The sequence below is a fragment of the Ursus americanus genome, chromosome X (genome assembly GCF_024610735.1).
Source record: "Ursus americanus isolate L20-20 chromosome X, mUrsAme1.1.p, whole genome shotgun sequence".
NCBI lineage: Eukaryota > Metazoa > Chordata > Mammalia > Carnivora > Ursidae > Ursus > Ursus americanus.
Genome location: NC_142164.1, coordinates 22,825,706 through 22,844,475, shown reverse-complemented (window position 1 = coordinate 22,844,475; position 18,770 = coordinate 22,825,706).

The following is an 18,770-nucleotide window of genomic DNA, read 5'->3' as shown; positions in this document are numbered from 1 at the left end:
AAAGCCTGGAAAACATTGACTTAAACCATACCACATGTCTCCTGTAGTTGGCCCTGAGTCCTGGAGCTCCCTAAGGAAACATTGTAGGAGAATATCATATATGAAAAGATAGATAATCTTTTAGATTGACACATAGGTCATATCATATCAGCTATTTCATTTTCAGTCTCAGTGTGGTTGTAATTATGAAGCACTAGTGTATCAACTGAAGTGAAAGAATACCATTGCTAACTGTAGTCTTTTTCTATTTCAATACTATAAAATTGGATTTCATGATGCTGAAACAAGCAAATAAAAAGAGTGGAATATACCTTTTTTTTTTTTTGGTAAATTGTAATCAAAACGCCAATGTACTCAAGCACCATTGGGTTAAAAATAAAGAGGTAGCAAGTATTGTTCTCCCTGTCACCAAGGCCAAAGGTCAGTTGACATTATTACTATATATGTTTCTGGTTTATTTTTCACAGTTTTACTGAGATAAAGTTCACATACCATAAAACTCTCCCTTTTAAATGATACAATTCAACAGCTTTCAGATGTTCACAAATTTCTGTGGCAATCGTTATTATCTAATTCCAGAATATTTTCATCAGCCCAAAATGAAACTTCATATTTTTAAGCAGTCATTCCCCATTTCCCCCTCTTATCTCCTGGCAACTACTAATATACTTTCTATATTTATAAATTGACCTATTATTGATAATTTGTATTAATGGAATAATACAATAAATATATACTGTCCATTCATACAGTGAATATCTACCAAATGCAAACATCAGACTGTTTTCTATAGTAGCTGTATAATTTTACATCCCATTAGCAACATATGAGCGTTCCATTTTTTCCATATCCTCCCCAACAATTGTTATTTTCTGTTTTCCTTTTTTTTATAGCCATGCTAATAGGTGTGAAGTGGTATCTCATTATGATTTTGGTTTGCATTGTCTAATATTTAATGTTGTTGAGGATCTTTTTATGTACTTAATGGTCCTTTGTATATCTTCTTCATAGAAATATTTATTCAAATCCTTCACCTATTTTTTTAATAGAGTATATGTCTTTACTGTTAAGTTATAAAAGTTCTTTATACATTCCAGGGGCACCTGGGAGGTACAGTAGGTTAAGTGTCTGATTCTTAGTTTTGTCTCAGGTTGTGATCTCAGGGTGATGAGATTGAACCCCACATCAGGCTCCGTGCTCAGTGCAGAGTCGGCTTGAGATTCTCTCTCTCTCTCCCTCTGCCCCACCCACTCGTGTTCTCTTTCTATCTCTCTCTATATACAATAAATAAATAAATCTTTTTAAAAAGTTCTTTATATTTTCTGGATAATATGCACTTATCAGATAATTGATTTGAAATTATCTTTTCCGTTCTGCGTGTTGCCTTTTCATTTCCTTGATAGTGTCCTTGAAGAATAATTTTTTTCTGAAATTTTAATGATGCCCAATTAATTTTTTTATGTGTTGCTTGTGGTTTTGATGTTACATTTTTTTAAAACATTGTCTTATCCAATGTCACAAAGATTTATTTTCATGTTTTCTTATAAGTTTTACAGTTTTATCTCTCACATTTAGGTCTTTGATTGATTTTGAGTTATTTTTTAATATGGTAGGGCTAAAGTTCCAACTTCATTCTTTTGCACATGGATATCCAGTTGTTCTAGCACCATTAGTTGAAAAGACTATTATTTTTTATTTGATTATCTTGGTCAAAAAATAATACCATAAATCATCAATCATTATCAGAAACACAAGGGTTTACTTAGAGACTCTGTATTTTGTTCTATTGATCTATGTATCTATCCTTATGCCAGTACCATAGTATCTTGATTTCTCTAGCATTATAGCAATAAATGAGGAAGTATGAATCCTCCAACTTTGTTCTTCTTTTCCAAAATACAATATGGTAAGTATTGGCATCTTGATAATATTGAATATTCTGATTTCCGAGCATGGAATATCTCTCCATTTCTTAGTTCTTTCATATTTTTTTCAGCAATGTTTGGTAATTATCACTGTACAAGTCCCATACTGCTTCTGCTAAAATTTCACCTAAGTAATTTAATTTTTGATAATGCTATGAATGGAACTGTTTTCTTAATTTCATTTTAGATTTTTAATTGAAACTGTACCAAATACAGTTGAATTTTTATATTGATCTTATATTCTGTGATTTCTTGAGTTTTTTTTATTACTCAATGGTTTTTTTGTTCAGTTTTTAAGATTTTCTACATACAGGAATATGTTGTATTCTTTGTTATTTTCATAAAAGGAAACTTTGCATTCTTCTACCAAAAGAAGGAGAGAAAACTGGAACTCTGTATTTCACAAAATACTGGAGAAGCCTATTGCTTTTTGAAAGTGAAGTATGTTTTTACATGTTTTGTACAAACAAATTATGTTTATATTTTTTAAAATATTCAAGTTAATACTGACCACTCCTTTCATATTATCTGTCTGGCCCTTTAATTTCACTTATGATTACTATGTAAATTTAGCGTCAGATAACTTTTTTTTCATTTAAATTTTAGTTAGTTAACATACAGTGCAATATTGATTTCTGGAGTAGAATTCAGTGATTCATCACTTACATACAACACCCCATGTTCAACATAAGTACCCTCTTTAATACCCATTACCCATCTAGCCCATCCCTACCCCACCTCCCTCCATCAACTCTGTTTGTTCTCTGTTATTAAGAGTCTCTTATATCTTGTTCCCCTCTCTCTTTTTATTCTTTTCCCCATCCCATATGTTCATGTTTTCTTTTTAAATTTCACATGTGAGTGAGATCATATGTTATTTGTCTTCCTCTGACTTATTTCACTTAGCATAATGCACTCTAGCTCCATCCATGTCATTGCAAATGGCAAGATTTCATTTTTTGATGGTTGAGTAATATTCTATTGTGTGTACACACACACACACACACACACACACACACACACACACCATCTTCTTTAGCCTTTCATCAGCTGGTGGACACTTGGGCTGTTTCCACAATTTGGCTATTGTCAACAATGCTGCTATAAACATCGAGGTGCATGTACCCTTTCGAATCTGTATTTTTCTATCCTTTGGGTAAATACCTAGTAGTGCAGTTGGTAGATTGTAAGATAGTTCTATTTTTTAACTTTTGAGGAACCTCCATACTATTTTCCAGAGTGTCTGCACCAGTTTGCATTCCTTCCTACTAACAGTGGAAGAGGGTTCCCCTTCTCCCCATCCTTGCCAACACCTGTTGTTTCATGTGTTGTAAATTTTAGCCATTCTGACAGGTGTGAGGTGGTGTTCCATTGTGGTTTTGATTTGTATTTCCCTGATGAGCGATGTTGAGCATATTTTCACATGTCTGTTAGCCATCTGGATGTCTTCTTTGGAAAAGTTTCTGTTCATGTCTTCTGCCCATTTCTTAACTGGATTATTTGTTTTGCCGTTGTTGCATTTAAGAAGTTCTTTATACATTTTGGATACTAATCCTTTTTAGATATGTTGTTTGCAAATATCATCTCCCATTATGCAGGCTGACTTTTAGTTTTGTTGATTGTTTCCTTCACTGTGCAGAAGCCCTTTATTTTGATGAAGTCCCAGTAGTTCATTTTTGCTTCTGTTTCCCTTGCCTCCAGTGATGTGTCTAGTAAGAAGTTGCTATGGCCGAGTTCAAAGAGGTTTCTGTCTATGTTTTCCTCTAGGATTTTGATGGTTTCCTGTCTCACATTTAGGCCTTTCATCCATTTGGAATTCATTTTTGTGTATGGTGTAAGAAAATGGACCAGTTTCATTCTTCTGCATATTGCTGTACAGTTTTCCCAATACCATTTGTTGAAGAGACTTTTTTCCATTGGATATACTTTCCTGCTTTGTTAAAGATTAGTTGACCATATAGTTGTGTATCCACTTCTGGGTTCTTTATTCTGTGGGTCTTTTGTATATGGCCTTTATGATGTTGATGTATGTTCCATCTATCCTTACTTTGTTGAGGGTTTTTATCAAGAAATAATGCTGTATTTTGTCAATTGCTTTTTTTGCATCTATTGTAGAGTCAGATAACTTGAGCTCATGCCTTGGTTCTATCACATAATAGCTATGCATCTTTAATAAACTATTAATGTTCTTTTTTGGACCTCAGTATGTATCTTAGTCAGCTTGAGCTCTTATAACAAAGTATTATAGACTAAATGGCTTAAATAAACATTTATTTCTCATAGTTCTAGAGGCTGGGAAATCTGAGATTAAGGTGCCCAGATGTTCAGTGTCTGGTAAGAGCCTGTTTCTTAGCTTGTAAACAACCACCTTTTCTTTGTGTGTTCACATAGTCTGTCTTCAGCACCTGTGCATGGAGAGGAAGATGTCCTTGTTTTCTTTCTAATATAAGGACACTAATCCCATCATGAATGTTCTACCCTCATAAACTCATCTAAACTTAATTACCTCCCAAATGTGCCACCTGTAAATATCGTCACATTGGGTTTTAGGGCTTCAACATCAATGGGGGGGTGCGACATGAACATTCAGTTCATAACAGTACCCTTGCCTATAAAATGGGACCAATAATACCATACCTCACATACAGTTATTGTGAGAATGAAATAAGATGAAACATATATTAAAGTGCTTTATTAAGTTTCAAATATTATGGAAATCTTGGTTGTTATTTCTAAAACTGATGGTCATTCAACCTAACAGCATGTGGTCATAGGACAAAATTCCAATTCTTTAGCTCTTTATTTCTAGTGTCTGTACCAAAAATAGGACCTTGTGTTGGATGAGCCACATAGCCTAGTTGCATATGTGTAATCTTATATATCCAGTGTAAATATTTTTATCCTTTATGGAATGAAAGTATTATTATCTTCTTAAGTATTAATATTAACCAACTTCCATCAACAACAAATAAATCAGAGAGTGAATTCAAATGCATTATCAACAATGTGAATACTTGATCAGTGAATGCTGTATAAATCTTGCCTTCAAAATGAACATTCATTAAACTTGAATTTTTTATTCACACTCTTTAGCTTCCTTTAGCAAGACTTACAGATTTCATTTTAATTTCTTATACAGTTCATAAGTGAGGAGATTTTTAAATGATTGCTACTTGATGACTTTCAATATTAAGATGCTTTTCTCAATATATAATACAATTGTACAGATTTAAATATGCACATAAAACATGGTAGTTACTCAACTGTGTAACTTAGAATTTTATCTGTTATAAGAAAAACATTATCTGATATAAGAACATTATCTGTTGTAAACAGAGCATTAGTCTATTATTTTTATAATAAGGATATAGTATACATTGTGAAATAAAATATAGCAAGAATATGATCAAGTAGTCACAGTATTGTTTGCCTTTGCTATAAATTACATTTTCTAAAATAGAACTTCAAGCCAAGAGATAATGCTTTCTGATTTTTTGAACTATAATTTGAAATACAATATTATATTAGTTTCAGCTGGACATAATTGTGATTTGGTACTTTTATACATTACAAAATGATCACCTTGATAGGTCCACTTACCCTCTGTCACTATACAAAGTTATTGCAATATTGTTGACTATATTCCATATGCTTACATTAAATCCCCATGACTTATTTTATAACTAAAGGTTTGTATATATTAATCCCCTTCAACTATTTTGTACCTGCCCCAACCCCTCACTCCTCTGATACCCACCAGTTTGTTCTCTGTATCTGTGAGTCTGTTTGTTCTGTTTTGTTATTTTTGTTCTGTTTTGTTATTTTGTTTTGATTTTTAAATTCCACATATAAGGGAAATTATATGAAATTGACTTATTTCACTTACCAAAATAACCTCTGGGTGTATCAATGTTGTCACAAATGACAAAATTAACTTTTTATGGCTGAATAATATTCCACCCCCCACATGAACGTCACATATTTATTCATTCATCTATCAATGGACACTTAGATTGCCCCAGTGGACACTTAGGTTGCTCCAATGGACACTTAGGTTGCTCCCATATCGTGCAATAGGGCTGCAGTGAACATAGGAATACATATATCTTTTTGAATTAGTACTTTCCCCCCTTTAAATACCCAGAAGTGGAATTGCTGGATTGTACAACAGTTCTATTTTTTTTTTGAAGAACCTCCATACTTTTTTCCATAGTGCCTACATCAATTTATATTACCCCCAAAATTGCAGTAAGTTTCCCTTTATTCCAACTTCTTGCCAACACCTGTTATTTCTTGTATTCTTTTGACTTACATGATTTTATTTATATAAAATTTATAAATCTCTCTTTTTGATAATAGTCATTCTGACAGATGTGAGATAGTATCTCATGCAGTCTTGATTTGTATTTCCTGATAACTTGTGATGATGAGCATCATTTCATGTGTTTGTTGGAAAGGTGTATGACTTCTCTGGAAAAAAAATGTTTACTCTTCCCATTTTTCAATCAGGTTTGTTGTCATGTTATTGTTATTATTCAGTTGTATGAGTGGTTTTTTTAAAAGATTTTATTTATTGATTTGACAGAGAGAGAGAGAGAGAGAGAGAAAACATAAAGCAGGGGGAGCAGCAGAGGGAGAGGGAGAAGCAGGCTCTCCACTAAGAAGGGATCCTGATGCAGGGCTTGATCCCAGGACCCTGGGATCATGACCTGAGCCGAAGGCAGATGCTTAATCGACTGAGCTACTAGGCATCCTTGTATGAGTGCTTTATATATTTTGGATATCAATCTCTTATCTCCCCCCATTTAGTAGGTTGATTTTTTGTTTTGTTGATGGATTCCTTTGTTGTGCAAAAGCTTTTTGGTTTGATATAGCCCCATTTGTTTATTTTTGCTTTTGTTGCTCTTGCCTGAAGAGACATATCTAAGATCAATGAGTTTACTGCATATTTATTCTTCTAGGAGTTTTATTGTTTCAGGTCTTACATTTCAGTCTTCAATCCATTTTAAGTTTATATTTGAATATGGTGTAAGAATGTGACCCAGGTTCATTCTTTTCCATTTAACTGTTCAGTCTTTCCAACACCATTTGTTGACGAAACTGTCTTTTCCCCATTGTATGTTCTTGTTTCTTTTGTTGTAGAATAATTGATCATATAAATGTGAGTTTATTTCTGGGCTCTCTATTCTGTTCCATTGATCTATGTGTCTGTTTTTGTGTCAGTACCATGTTGTTTCAATTACTATAGCTTTGTAATATAGTGTGAAATCAGAGAGTGTAACAACCCGGGCTTTGTTCTTTCTGAAGTTTGGTTTTTGCTATTTGAGGTCTTTTGTGGTTCTATACAAAATGTGGGATTATCTGTTCCAGTTCTGTGAAAAATACCATTGTTATTTCGATAGGGATGACATTGAAGCTATAGATTGCTACGGCTAGTGTGAACATTTTAACAATATTAATTCTTCCAATCCACAAGCATGGTATATCTTTCATTTATTTGTCTCATTTTCAAATTCCTTTATCAATGTCTTATAGTTTTCAAAGTACAGGTCTTTCACTGTTTGGTTAAATTTATTGCAAAATATTTTGTTATTTTTGATGTAATTCAAAATAAGATTGTTTTCTTAATTTCTCTTTCTGATAGTTTGTTTTTGATGTATAAGAAATGCAATGGATTTCTGTATATTAATATTGTATCCTGCAACTTTATTGAATTAATTTGTTATTTCTAATATTTTTGTAAGGTACTTAGGGTTTTCTGTATGTAGTATCATGTCATCTGCAAATGTGGCAGTGTTATTTCTTCCTTTCAAATTTGGATTTTTTTATTGATTTTTCTTCCCTAATAATTGTGGCTAGGACTACTGATACTATGTTAAATAAAAGTGGCAAGAGTTGGGATCTTTGTCTTATTCCTGATGTTAGAGGGAAAGCTTTCAGCTTTTCACCATTGAGTATAATGTTAGTTGTGAATTTGTCATATGTGGCTTTTATTATGTTGGTATGTTCCTTCTGTACTTCTGTACCCACTTTGTTGAGAGATTTTTTTTTCCTAAATATATGTTGAATTTTGTCAAATGCTTTTTTCTGTATCTACTGTGATGATTATATGATTTTTATTCTTTGTTTTGTTAATGTGGTATATCATATTGATTGATTTGTGATGTTAAAGCATCCTTGCATCACTGAAATAAATCCCACTTGTTCATGGTGTATGATCCTTGTAATGTTCAATTTTGTGTGCTAATATTTTTCTGACAGTTTTTGTATTTATGTTCATCATGGATATTGTATTTATTTTATTTTATTTTATTTTATTTTATTTTATTTTATTTTAGTAGTGTCTTTGTCTGGTTTTGGTATCAGGATGATGTGGACTTCATAAAAGGAATTTGGAAGTGTTTTTTCTTCTTCATTTTTTGGAGTAAAATTTGAGAAGGATAGATATTAACTCTTATTTAAATATTTGGTAGAATTCACCTGTGAAACAATCTGGACCTGGGTTTTTTCGTTGGGAGTTTTTGGATTACTGATTCATTTTCATCACTACTAATATTTGATACAGATTTTCAATTTCTTCCTGATCCAGTCTTGGAAGATTGTATGTTACCAGGAATATTTCTAATTATTCTACGTTGCCTGATTTGTTGGCATATAATTATTTCTAGTCTCTTCTGATCCTTTGTATCCCTGTGTTATCAGTTGTAATTTCTACTCTTTCTTTTCTGACTTTATTTGGGCTCTCTCTTTTTTCCTGATGAGTCTAACTAAAAGTTTGTTGATTCTGTTTATCTTTTCAAAGAACCATCCCTTAGTTTCACTGATCCCTTCTACTGTTTTTTGTTATTGTTCTCTCATTTATTTTACACTCTGGTCTTTATTATCTTCCTTCTACCAACTTTGGGCTTTGTTCTTTTTCTAGTTCCTTTAAATGTAAAGTTAGATTGATTTATTTTTCTTATTACTTGAGATCGGCCTGTATTGCTATGGACTTCCCTCTTAGAACTGTTTTTGGACTGTCCCAAAGATTTTGGAACATTGAGTTTCCATTTTCAATGGTCTCAAAGTGTTTGTTTTATTTTATTCTTTGATTTCTTTATTGACCCACTGGTTATTTAAGAGCATGTTGTTTAACCTCCACATGTTTGTGTTTTTTCCACTTTTCTTTTTTTAAAAGATTTTATTTATTTTTTTGAGAGAGAGAGAGTACAAGCAGGGGGTAAGGGCAGAGGGAGAGGGAGCAGCAGACTCTATGCTGAGGAGGGAGCCCAATGTGGGACTCAATTCCAGGCCTCTGGGATCATGACCTGAGCTGAAGGCAGACACTTAACCAACTGGGCCACCCAGGTGCCCCTCCACTTTTCTTCTTATAATTGATTTCTACTTTTATATGATTGTAACTGGAAAAGATGCTTGATATTAGTTCAATGTTAAATTTATTGAGGCATGTTTTGTGGCCAAACATTTGATCTGACCTGGATCACACCAAATTACACCTATTCATAGAATAATTCCTCCTGAAAAAGAACTGAGGACAGACTGAACAATTTCTGAGCGACCAAAGGTAGACAGAATGGCAAAAGAGAACAGTAAGAGAGATGGAGACATGATAACAAGGGAAACCTCCATCTCCATTGCTATGAACAGCAGTAAGGAGGAATAATACTGAGGGGCCAGAATAGATTCTTGTGTCCTTAGGCACAGAGAAAAGCCATAGCATATAAAAGAGACAACACTAAAACTCTGCCAAACAGTGGTGGAGCTGTGAGAATACTCTGCAGATCAGAGGGACTAGAGAATGACATGGTTTTCATTCTCACTCCACCTTACAAGCTCAGACCAGAGCAGAGTCTGGGCACAATAACTGGTGAGTTTGATCATCACAACCAGCTTGTGACTGCAGCAAGCCCCATGTGTGCAAGCCCACACCAGCCCCATTGTGCTGGGATGGAAAAATAAAAGCCACAGTTTCAAAGGGCCAAGGAACCACAGGAATGCTCTCTCCCTCTCCATCTTAAAAGCCCAGACTGGAACATGTTCTGGAAACCATAACTGGCAGTCCAGTCACCATAACTGGAGGGTCTCATTGTCACAGTAAACTAGCAACCTCAATGAACTGAGGTTCCACAAACAGCAACCAGCCCCACCATGCTGGGACACAGAAAAAAAAAAGCAATTTATTTAATATAGTACTGGAAGTCTTAGCTACCTCAATCTGACAAGAAAAATAAATAAAGGACATCTACATTGGTAAAAAAGATGTTAAACTTTCACTATTTTCAGACAATATGAAAATATACATAGAAAGTGGGAGGGCACATATTGCATGGTGCACTGGGTGTTATATGCAACTAATGAATCATCGAACTTTACATCAGAAACCAGGAATGTACTGTATGGTGACTAACATAATATAATAAAAAAAATTTAAAAAAAAAGAAAATCACAAAGATGCCACCAAAAAACTAGAAATGGTAAATGAATTCAGTACAGTTGCAGGATACAAAATTAATATACAGAAATCAGTAACATTTCTATACACTCATTACGGAGTAGCAGAAAGAAAAATTAAGAAAACAGCATTTATAATTGCCTCAAAAAATAAAACACCTAGCAATAAACAACCTAAAAGTTTAAGACCCATATTCTGAAAACTAAGAAACATTGATGAAAGATATTGAAGACGACAAAAACAAATGGAAAGATAGTTCATTGTCATGGATTGGAAGAATTAATAATGTTAAAATGTCCATATTACCCCAAGCAATCTACAGAATTACTGCAATCTCTATCAAAATACCAACAATATTTAAAACAGAACTAGAAGAAAAGTAATCCTAAATGTGTATGGAACTCCAAAAGACCCCAAATAACTGATGAAATCTTGAGAAAAAACAAAGCTGGAGTTATCACAATTCCAGATTTTAAAATATACTACAAAGCTGTAGTAATCAAAACATTACCATACTGTCTCAAAAATAGACACAAAGATCAATGGAACATAATAGAGAACCAGAAATAAACCTACACTTATATGGTCAATTAATCTATGATGGAGGCAAGAATACATAATGGGAGAATGACAGTCCCTTCAGAAAATTGTATTGTTAAAACTAAAAAGCTACATGTAAAATAATGAAACTGCACCACTTTTTAGCACCATGCACAAAAATAAACTCAAAATGAATTCGAGACCTAAATGTGAGATCTGAAACCATAAAAATCCTTAAAACACAGGCAGTAATTTCTCTGACATTGGTTACAGAAACATTTTTCTAGATATGTCTCTTAAGGCAAGGGAAACAACAGCAAAAATAAACTATTGTGACTACATCAAAACAAAAATCTTCTGCACAGCAAAGGAATCTATCAAAGAAACAAAAAGACAACCTAATGAAAGGAAGAAAATATTTGCAAATGATATATCCAATAAGAGGTTAATATCCGTGGGGGGCCTGGGTGGCTCAGCCATTAAGCATCTGCCTTCGGCTCAGGTCATGATCCCAGGGTCCTGGGATTGAGCCCCACATCAGGCTCCCTGCTTAGCCGGAAGCCTGCTTCTCCCACTCCCCTTGCTTGTGTTCCCTCTCTCCCTGTTTCTCTCTGTCCAATAAATAAATAAAATCTTAAAAAAAAAAAACTCTTCCTCTCCCTCTGCCTCTCCTGCTTGTGCTCTCTCTAAAATAAATAAATAAATAAGTAAATATTTAAAAAAGAGGTTAATATCCAAAATATATTAAGAACATACACAACTCAATACCAAATTAAAACAAACATCTGTATATTTTCTTTTGAAAAGTGTCTGTTCATGTCTTCTGCCCATTTCTTAGTTGGATTATTTGGTTTTTTGGGGCTTTGAATTTTATAAGTTCTTTATATATTTTGGAGACTAACCCTTTATCAGATATGTCATTTGCAAATATCTTCTATTCCAAAGGTTGCCTTTTGGTTTTGTTGGTTGTCTCCTTCACTGTACAGACACTTTTTATTTTGGTGAAGTTCTAATAGTTTATTTTTGGTTTTATTTCCATTGCCTCAAGAGACATACCTAGAAAGAGGTTGCTAAGGCCAATGCCAAAGAGGTTACAGCCTGCATTCTTTTTTAGGATTTTAACCTGTCTCACATTTAGGTCTTTAAGCCATTTGGAATTTATTTTTGTATATGGTGTAAGAAAGTGATCCAGTTTCATCTTTTGCATGTTGCTGTCCAGTTAGAGATGTTCAATATCATTTATCATCAGGGAAATACAAATAAAAAATACAATGGGGGGGCATCTGGATGCCTCAGTCAGTTAAGCTTCTGCCTTCAGCTCAGGTCATGATCTTGGGGTCTTGGGATCAAGCCCTACACCATGCTCCCGGCTCAGTGGGGATTCTGCTTCTCCCCCTGCCTCTCTCCCCACTTGTGCTTGCTCTCTCTCTCTCTCAAATAAATAAATAAAATCTTAAAAAAAAGCTACAATGAGATATCACCTCACACCTGTCAGAATGGATAAAAGCAACACAAGAAACAATAGGTGTTAGCAAGGATGTGGAGCAAAGAGAACTCTTTTGCACTGTTGGTGGGAAAGCAAACTGGTGCAGCCTCTCAAAATAACAGTACAGAGCCTCCTCAAAAAGTTAAATACAACTATCTTACAATCCATCAATTGTCCTGCTAAGTATTTACCTAAAAAATAAACAGTAATTTGAAGGGATACATGCACCCTGATGTTTACCGCAGCATTATCTACAATAGCCAAGTTACAGAGCTGTCCAAGTGTCTATATATATATATATATATATATATATATATATATATATATATATATATAATAGAATATTACTCACCCATAAAAAAGAATGAAATCTTGCCATTTGCAATAATGTGGATGGAGCTAGAGAGTATTATGATAAGTGAAATGAGTCAGTCAAAGACAAATGCCATATGATTTCACCCATATGTGGAATTTAAGAAACAAAACAAATGAACATAGTGGGAAAAAAAGAGAGAGAGATGCAAACCAAGAAACCTACTCTTACCTATAGAGAACAAACTGTTGGTTACCAGAGGGGAGGTAGGTGGGAAGATGAGTTAAATAGGTGATGGGGATTAAGGAGTCCACTTGTGATGAACACCAAGTGTTGTATCTAAGTGCTGAATTACTAAAACTAATAGTACAGTGTAGGCAAACTAACTGGAATTTAGATAAATATTTATAAACAAACAATCTGATTAAAAAATAGGTAGAAGCCTTAAATAGACATTTTTCCAAAGAAGACATTCAGATGGTTAGCAGACACATGAAAAGATGACAACATCACTAATTAGGGAAATGCAAGTCATAACCACAATGAGATATCACCTTGTACCTATTAGAATGGCTAAAATTAGAAAAAAAAAAGACTTAAGTACTAGAAGATGTGGAGAAAAAAGAACCCTCGTGCGTTGCTGGTGGGAATATAAATTGGTGCAGCCACTGTGAAAAGCAGTATGAAGGCTACTGAAAATATTAAAAATTGAAATGCAATGTGATCTAATATTTTTACTACTGGATATTTACCCCCCAAAATGAAAGCAGTAACTCAAAGAGATATAAGCACCCCTATGTTTACCACGGCATTATTTACATTTACCAAGATATGGAAGCAACCTCAGTGTTTATCAAGAAATAAGTGGATACTATGGACTCTGGGAAACAAACTGAAGGCTTCAGAGGGGAAGGGGGTGGGGGACTGGGATAGGCCAGTGATGGGTATTAAGGAGGGCACATATTGCATGGTGCACTGGGTGTTATACGCAAATAATGAATCATGGAACTTTACATCAAAAACTAGGGATGTACTGTATGGTGACTAACATAACATAATAAAAAATATTATAAAAAATAAAAATAAAAAAATAAAATGGCTCATGGAAATTAAAAAGAAATAAGTGGATAAAGGAGTGATATATTATGCAGGATGAGATTGTGCCATTTGAGACAACGTGGATGGTCCTAAATGGTATTTTGTTAAATGAAATAAGTCAGACTGAGAAAGACAAATACCATATAATTCCACTCAAATTCCCAAAGTGGAATTTAAAAATGATAAGAAACAAAAAGTAGATTCAGATTTATAAATACAGAGAACAAATTGATGGTTGCCAGAAGGGAGGGGGTTGAGGGCTGGGAAAAATGTGTAAAGGGGAACAGGATAGGCAAGCTTCCATTTATGGAATAAATAAATCATAGTAATTAAAGGCACAACATAAGAAATATAGTTGATAATATTGTAATAACTATGCATAAGGATAGATTGTATTTTTGATAGCACATTTTACATATCTTTATTTTATGTATTCATTAACTAATTATATTATTAATTTTACTACTTTTGTATTTTACACTTCATACTTGTTTTATAAGTGATTGCTGATATTATTTACCTTTTCTCATGAAATTTTTATTTTCGTATGTTTTTTTTCTTTTAATTATTACCTTTTATAGCTTAGATAATTCCCTTTAAGATTTTTTTTTAAGATTTTATTTATTTATTTGACAGAGAGAGAGAGCCACCGAGAGAGGGAACACAAGCAGGGGGAGTGGGAGAGCAAGAAACAGGCTCCCAGCAGAGGAGCCTGATGTGGGGTTCAATCCCATAACGCCAGGATCACGCCCTGAGTCAAAGGGAGATGCTTAATGACTGAGACACCCAGGCGCCCCAATCCCTTTAACATTTCTTATAATGTTCCTTTAGCTTTCCCTTACCTGGAAAACTTAATCTTTCCATCAATTCTGAATAATTTTCTTAGGTAGAAAATTTTTGGTGGGCAGGTTTTTTTTTTCCTTTTAACCCTTTCAATATATCATGATACTCCCTTCTGACATGTAAAGTTTCTGCTGAAAAATCTGAGTCTTCCCTTGTACATAATATGTTGCTTTTTTATTGCTGCTTTTAATATTTCTTTATCCTTAAACTTCTACCATTTTAATTATAATGTGACTCTATGTGTTTCTCTTTGGATTCACCTTATTTAAAACTCTCTGAGATGCCTGCCTGCACATCTGTCTCCTTGCCAGGATTAGGGAAATTTTAACCCATGATTTCTTCAAATACCTTTCCTGCCATTTCTCTTCTTTTTCTGGAACCCCTATAATGTGAATGTTATCTGCTTGATGTTGTCCGAGAGGTCCCTCAAAGTATCCTCACTGTTAATTATTTTCTTCATTTTGCTGCTTTGTGTGGGTGTTTTCCTTTGATTTGTCTTTCTGCTCATATATTTGTATTTTTATTTTATACATTTGCTATGGAACCTCTCTATTTTTCATGCAGTTATAACTTCTATTATATTTTTAATCTCTTTGCTAAAGTTCTGTGTTCATCTGTTCTTCCCTCAAAATTGGTGAGCATTTTTATGACCATTACTTTGAACTTTTTATCAAGTGAGTTGCTTACCTCCATTTAATTAAAATCTTTTTCTGGGGATTTGTTTTGTTTTTTGGTTTGGAACATATTCCTTTTTACATTTTGCCTGTCTCTCTGCCTTTGTCTATATGTATTAGATGAAGTAGCTACTTTCCTCAGTCTTCAAGCTGTGGTCTTGTATAGGAGCTCTTCCATTGGCCCAGAAACAATCTTCCATGGCCACCAGAGCCAGATACTCTGTGGACATTCCTCACATGGACTTTTTGCCCGCAGCTGTAGTAGCACCACAGCTGTTATGTGGGGAGGTCAAAGCTCAGGTTGTTTGCCTGGCTATTTTGCATCTAAGACGCTAAGCAAGGAAGATGGGGTTTGGGACATTCACCCCTCCTAATTGTGGCTCAGTCTCTGAATGTTGGGTAAGGCTTATGTGCCTGCCTATCCTTATTGTGGCCAATCCATGTGCTGCATGGAGTAAGTGGGTTGTGGGTACTCACACATTCTAGTTACTACAGGGGGAGGGCAGAGCCCACCAACCAGTGCTACTAAATCAGAGAAAGTGCCAAAAGTGGCACTTGTTGGCTCCATCATTAGCAAGTTGGGATGAGACTACAAACATGGCATCTGCCAAAGCTTTTGTCTCAGGATAAACTCTGAAGTTTCCTGCCTCTCCAGCAGCCACTTTCAAATTAATGAGCGGTTCTCCCTCACTTATGGTCTAGGCACCTTGCAGCTTGATTTTCTGTTGGACCTCAGGGTAGGTAGGTTTGCACAAGAAGTTTTCAGAGCAAGATCCCCATTCCTTATAGATTACAATTCTCCTGGTCTTAATCTCCATTGGTTTTTAAAACCAGATGTGACTCATCTTTCCTCTGCCAGCCTCCAGAGTTTGGGTGTCCAATGTGAGACACAATATCTTTACTCCTTGAAAGGAAGTGCTGAATTTTTTGTTTGTTTGTTTGTTTGTTTGATCCCATTCTATTTGTGGAGTCCTGGGTAAGGCCATGTCCTTGTCTCTTGTACTCTTTTTTTTTAAATAATATTTTTTTTATTATATTATGTTAGTCACCATACAGTACATCCCTAGTTTTTGATGTAAAGTTCCATGATTCATTACTTGCGTATAACATCCAGTGCATCATGCAATATGTGCCCTCCTTAATACCCATCACCAGCCTATCCCATTCCCCCACCCCCTCCACTCAGAAGCCCTCAGTTCATTTCCCAGAGTCCATAGTCTCTCGTGCTTCATTCCCCCTTCTTTTTACCCCCTTCTTCCCTTTCTTCTCCTAATGATCTTCCTACTTCTTATGTTCTATAAATGAGTGAAACAATATAATAATTGTCTTTCTCTGCTTGACTTATTTTGCTTACCATTATCTCCTCCGTCCCGTCCATGTTGCTGCAAATGTTGAAAAATCATTCTTTTTGACGGCTGAGTAATATTCCATTGTATATATGGACTACATCTTCTTAATCCAGTCATCTTTTGAAGGGCATCTTGGCTCCTTCCACGATTTAGCTACTGTGGACAATGCTGCTATGAACATTGGGGTGCATATGGCCCTTCTCGTCACTACGTCTGTATCTTTGGGGTAGATACCCAGTAGTGCAATTGCTGGATAGTAGGGTAGCTCAATTTTTAACTTTTTAAGGGACCTCTACACTGTTTTCCAAAGTGGCTGTACCAACTTGCATTCCCACCAACAGTGTAAGACAGATCCCCTTTCTCCACATCCTCTCCAACAATTGTTTCTTGCCTTGTCAATTTTTGCCATTCTAACTGGCATAAGGAGGTATCTCAATGTGGTTTTGATTTGAATTTCCCTGATGGCTAATGATTTTGAACATTTTTTCATGTGTCTGTTAGCCATTTGTATGTCTTCATTGGAAAAGTGTCTGTTCATATCTTCTGCCCATTTTTTGATTTGTTTGTTTCTTGTGTATTGAGTTTGAGAAGTTCTTTGTAGATCTTGGATACCAGTCTTTTATCTGTAGTGTCATTTGCAAATATCTTCTCCCATTCCATGGGCTGCCTCTTACTTTTTTTTTTTTTTGACTGTTTCCTTGGCTGTGCAGAAGCTTTTTATCTTGATGAAGTCCCACAAGTTCATTTTTTCTTGTGCCCTTCTTAATGTGACTGCTTTGCTTTTTGTTGTGGGAATGCTGTTCATCTAGTTTTTAGGTATTTTTTAGAAAACAATTATCCCATATGTAGCAATAAGTTTTTGTGTCCATGGAAAAAAGGTGAGTTCAGGGTTTTCCTATATTGCCATCTTGGACCTCCTCCAAAGCTTTCTGGTTCTGATTAAGCCAACATGACAATAAAAGTTGTGCTCTGAGCAGGTGATAAACTCTCCCTGAAAATATCAATTTTCCATCCTCCTCCATCATATGATAAAGAAAAATCAACACTAACATAACTTTAAGTACGATACTGGGTTACACATCCAAAATATATAATTGTATGTGTACCTGAAAGATGATAATATATGTGCACTTTGCTTAGTATAAAAGGAATTTAAAATTAAGAATATACAAAATTATTTTGTTGTTCACAAATAATAGGCTAAATCTCATCCATTTTCTAGAAATGATAAATCAATCTCTGTGGCACATAATCAGACATTTAGATTCATGTCTTTAGGGGAGAGGAGTTAAGATGGCTGAGAAGTAGGGGTCACCTTTTTCAACTGGTCCCCTGAGTTGAGCTGGATAGGTACCAGACCATCCTGAACATCCACGGAATCAGCCTGAGATGCAGGAAGATACATCTGGATCTCTACAAATGAACATCTCCAGTGATGAGTATTGAGGTATGAAGCAGGGACCTCTGAAGCCGCGCACAGATACCGGAAGATAAACGGAAGGGGGAGGGAGCTGCAGTGTTTGGGTGCCAGGAAGCAGTAGCCACCTGCACTGGGGAGCGGGCTGACTCACAGACCGGCACCCACGAGAGAGCAGACTGAGACCATAAGCTGAGGAATGTGCGCGACCAGACTGAATACCGGAGCTCCAGAGAGTGCAAAGCACACTGAAATGGAGCTCCGGAGTACGCGGGGGCAGCTGGCGGCTGGCGGTGTTTGAAACAAAAAGGACAGAGACATGCCAGCCCTGGAAGTGAGGGCTGGGATGCCAGCTGTGGGGCGCACATCTCGGGACGCTGCAGGGTTTAGCAGCACCAACAGAAACAGAGTTAAAATGGCCAGAAGTCCCCAGTGGAGAGTAGTCTGTGATCCCTCTGTTCTGAGACAGAGGCTGGAATTTGGCTACTGCTGCTCTGACTCTCAGAAGAGGCACAACAAACCGCCAGGGAAAGCCGCCAGAGAACAAAAGCCTGGAAATACCGGCTCACAGTGTACCCATCCCCATTCCCCCTCGCAGGGGAGAGGGAAACTCTACCCAAACAGGATTGCCTGAGTATCGGCGTAGCAGACCCCTTCCCCAGAAGGCAGGCTG